Genomic DNA, 4,840 nt, shown 5'->3' with positions numbered 1-4,840 from the left:
GTTACAGTGAAGGGATCATAGGCAGAGACAGCTGTGCCTACTGGCGAGGTAGTCTCATATATCAGCAAGAGTGTGGTATCAAGACAAGGTGGTCATAGAAGAAAAACATAAAAACACTTGTAACACAATATGCAGAACTTTCTTCAACCAAGGTAGCTTACTTCAACCAAGCCAACTGAGTCCACTGTAATTTCCACTGTATTTAGTGGAAGTGTGACCTGTGATCCTGTGACCTTATTTTGTAGTTACATGTTCTTAAAACCTAGAAGTTTGGGAGAGACATATTAAAGTTTATCTTGCCAGTTTTGACCCATCATTCCAGTTTAGTGGGATCATCTTGAATTTTGTTTCTATCATCCATATTAATTATTATTTTTAGTTATAATTCTGTACCTTTAAAAAACATGACGCTTTTTTTAACCTTCATCTAAGTCCAGAATAAAAATGTTGACTTAAGATGGTGACTTGTAAGGGCACCTGGGTGGCTCAGTGGGTTAAGACTCCAACTCTTGGTTTCAGGTCAGGTCATGATCTCGCAGTTTCGTGAGTTCAAGCCCCACATCAGGCTCTGTGCTGGCAACACGGAGCCTGCTTGGGATTCTCTTTCTCCCTCTCTATCTGCCCCTCCCCTCCCCATGCTGTCTTTCTCTCAAAAATAAATAAACCTTAAAAAATTGTTTTAAAATAAATTATAAATAAATAAATAAATAAATAAATAAATAAATAAATAAATAAATAAGGTAACTTGTGGCACTGCACTGTGGTCTTCTCTGCAGCTAGAGAACTAATGGCTCAATTTACGGTTTCTAAAATCTACCCTTTTTCCTCTTTCTGAGCTAAGGAGATTATCTTCCCATTCCAGGATTCTGGCACTTCTCCCATTGTCCATTGATTCTCTAAGATTTCTGGACTCAGACACTACCTCAATACTTTCTTTCCAGGCCCAAGAATATAATTCATTGGGGCACCTTACTGGCTCAGTTGGTACAGCATGCAACTCTTGATCTCCGGATTGAAAGTTCAAGTCTCACATGGGGTGTAGAGATTACTTAAAAAAAAATAGTAAAATCTTAAAAAATATAATGTAATTCATTAAGGTTTAAAAATCTGAAGTTGTTTAATGTGGCTAAGTTTTCCTTTCTGATCTCTACCTATCAGATAGTCATTTACCAATAATTATTTAAACTGTCAAAAGATTAAGAGATTTTTATTGTGAGTGGAAAGAGGCAAATGCCTTGCACATATTATGTACTAAATATATGCTGAATGAATGGACAGATGATTACAGGATGATTGAATGAATGAATGGATTTCTGGCCAGTTTGCTAATCTGTAACAGTGATACCATTGGGGTGTTGAAAGTAAAAATACTTCTTCATGAGAAAAAGTGCTTCTTCATGAGAGAGAATAACTAATAAATTACTAGTTCAGATGCTATAAATCAATCAAAAACCAATGTTAACTAACCAGAATTTAAATAAAAATTTAAAAAGAAGAAAAAAACCCAAGCTGCTTCCTTTAGCTAATAGGAATACTATTTTAGCTGATTATAAATTAGTATCTAAGTAGAAAATGTGTCAAAAGACCTGACTTTCAACTTTTAAACTAGTAGAACGAGGTTAAGACTTTTTTTTGGTCTGTAAACCTATGTAATTTTATTGCTTTTTTTAACATCACAGTGGTTTATATAACTTCATTTAGGTCACAAAATCTTTCAAGATTTGAGAGTTCATAATTGAAAACAAAATAAAAGTATGCTTGGAAGAAAAGACTGGAGATGACTAGACAAAATCTCTACGGTCACTTTCTTTCTTTTTTTTTTTTTCAATATATGAAATTTATTGTCAAATTGGTTTCCATACAACACCCAGTGCTCATCCCAAAAGGTGCCCTCCTCAATACCCATCACCCACCCTCCCCTCCCTCCCACCCCCCATCAACCTTCAGTTTGTTCTCAGTTTTTAAGAGTCTCTTATGCTTTGGCTCTCTCCCACTCTAACCTCTTTTTTTTTCCCTTCCCCTCCCCCATGGGTTTCTGTTAAGTTTCTCAGGATCCACATAAGAGTGAAAACATATGGTATCTGTCTTCCTCTGTATGGCTTATTTCACTTAGCATCACACTCTCCAGTTCCATCCATGTTGCTACAAAGGGCCATATTTCATTCTTTCTCATTGCCACGTAGTACTCCATTGTGTATATAAACCATAATTTTTTTATCCATTCATCAGTTGATGGACATTTAGGCTCTTTCCATAATTTGGCTATTGTTGAAAGTGCTGCTATAAACATTGGGGTACAAGTGCCCCTATGCATCAGTACTCCTGTATCCCTTGGGTAAATTCCTAGCAGTGCTATTGCCGGGTCATAGGGTAGGTCTATTTTTAATTTTCTGAGGAACCTCCACACTGTTTTCCAGAGTGGCTGTACCAGTTTGCATTCCCACCAACAGTGCAAGAGGGTTCCCATTTCTCCACATCCTCGCCAGCATCTATAGTCTCCTGATTTGTTCATTTTGGCCACTCTGACTGGCGTGAGGTGATATCTGAGTGTGGTTTTGATTTGTATTTCCCTGATGAGGAGTGACGTTGAGCATCTTTTCATGTGCCTGTTGGCCATCCGGATGTCTTCTTTTTTTTTTTAAATTTTTTTTTTCAACTTTTTTTTTTATTTATTTTTGGGACAGAGAGAGACAGAGCATGAACAGGGGAGGGGCAGAGAGAGAGGGAGACACAGAATTGGAAACAGGCTCCAGGTTCCGAGCCATCAGCCCAGAGCCTGATGCGGGGCTCGAACTCACGGACCGCGAGATCGTGACCTGAGCTGAAGTCGGACGCTTCACCGACTGCGCCACCCAGGCGCCCCCCGGATGTCTTCTTTAGAGAAGTGTCTATTCATGTTTTCTGCCCATTTCTTCACTGGGTTATTTGTTTTTCGGGTGTGGAGTTTGGTGACATCTTTATAGATTTTGGATACTAGCCTCTAAGGTCACTTTCAATGTAACATTTTACATCTTTTTAAAATCAGCTTTATTGAGGTATAATTTACATACAACAAAATTCACCAATCTGAAAGCGTAAATTTCAGTAAGTTCTAAGAGGACCTTTTTCTTTTTAACTGGAAAGAAAAACACTCATTAGTAGATGGAGAATTCTGATTTCTGTTATCCTTTTTTTAAAAAAAATATGAAACAATATTATTTGAATACTTTGAATTTAGCTTCAACATTAATGTCACTATCATTACCAGGGCTATTTACTCCATTTTTTGAGATCTCTAACAGAATTTTCGAGACCACATCATTTTCATTTCTATACAAATTATTTGAGCTATTTCACTTTTTTTTTTCAACGTTTATTTATTTTTGGGACAGAGAGAGACAGAGCATGAACGGGGGAGGGGCAGAGAGAGAGGGAGACACAGAATCGGAAACAGGCTCCAGGCTCAGAGCCATCAGCCCAGAGCCTGACGCGGGGCTCGAACTCACGGACCGCGAGATCGTGGCCTGGCTGAAGTCGGACGCTTAACCAACTGCGCCACCCAGGCGCCCCAAGAGCTATTTCACTTTTTAAACAAGACCATCGTGCTATCACTACATGCACATTACATTAGGAAGGTAGGTTTTTGCTTTCGTCTTCTAGGCTGCTAATCTCTACAACAAAACATTTTTATTTAGTTATTATTATTCACTTAGTTTTAACTTAACTTTTGAATAGGCAATGATTCACATGGTTAAGCAAATTAAAATATACAAAGTGTACAGTGAAAAGCCTATCTTCCACCTCTGTCCCCATCTGCTCAGTTGCTCCTCCAGACTTGAACTTGAAACTACTGTTTATAGTTTCTTGTGTATTATTCCAGGGTTTATGTATTCAGATATAAGTAAATATAAACTTATAGGTCTCATTTCCCACATTTTGAAGAACTTGTACCTTTAACATTCACCATCTTCCCTAGCAATCAGTGGGCCATTCCTTCTTTTATTTTTCTTTTAGGAAAAAAAGGCCATTTTTATAGAACTTCAGATTATTCACACTAAAGTTTCCTAAAATTAAACATAAAGATTCTAGGTATCCTTTAGTTATTTTCATTCATCCATTTGATTCATTCATTCTGCAAAAATCTATTGATTTGTTTGCTGTGTCAAAGATCCTGCACTCAGTTCTTACAGGATTACAAAGATTATGGATCTTGCCCTGGAAGAACATGTAGTATAGTAATAGATATAAGACATGAAGCTAAATTAACTATGATAGATGCATAAAGTGGCACAGCAGTTCAAAGAAAGGAGAGATTAGTTAAATCCTATGGATCAAGGAAGACCCTCCCATTTTCCTGGGAGGAAAATGACCTTTGAGCTGAGCCATGAAACTTGGATCTAGGTACCTATGGAGATGGGATGATGAAAAAGGAAAACATTCTATGATATATCTCAGCAGTCTTGTTTGGAGAGTGACAGAAACTCAAAGTAGCTTAAAAAAGAAAGAAAAAGTAGGAGGGTACTATATTCACTCCTGTAACCAAAACCAGAATAGACAAGACTGGAGCTACCTTTAGTGTCAATAGCATACAAAGACTTTATCAGCATTAGCCTTTTCTGTCTCTCCTTCCTCCATTCTGCCTCTTCTCCTAACAGGCTCCTTCTTGTAACAGGTGACATGATTGTCAATAACTTTGGCATCATATTCTTAATTCTTCTTGCTTTCAACCAAGAGTAAAGAGAGAGTTACTTCTCTGCTTCCAAGTCAGAAATTTTGGAAAGACTGGCCCAGTTTGCTGATTATACTCTGCTGTGAGTTGGGAAGGCAGGTACTATGTTTGCCAGCCCCACTGGAAACATCA

Source organism: Lynx canadensis, chromosome B3 (genome assembly GCF_007474595.2).
Source record: "Lynx canadensis isolate LIC74 chromosome B3, mLynCan4.pri.v2, whole genome shotgun sequence".
Lineage (NCBI taxonomy): Eukaryota > Metazoa > Chordata > Mammalia > Carnivora > Felidae > Lynx > Lynx canadensis.
This window is presented reverse-complemented; position numbering follows the sequence as displayed.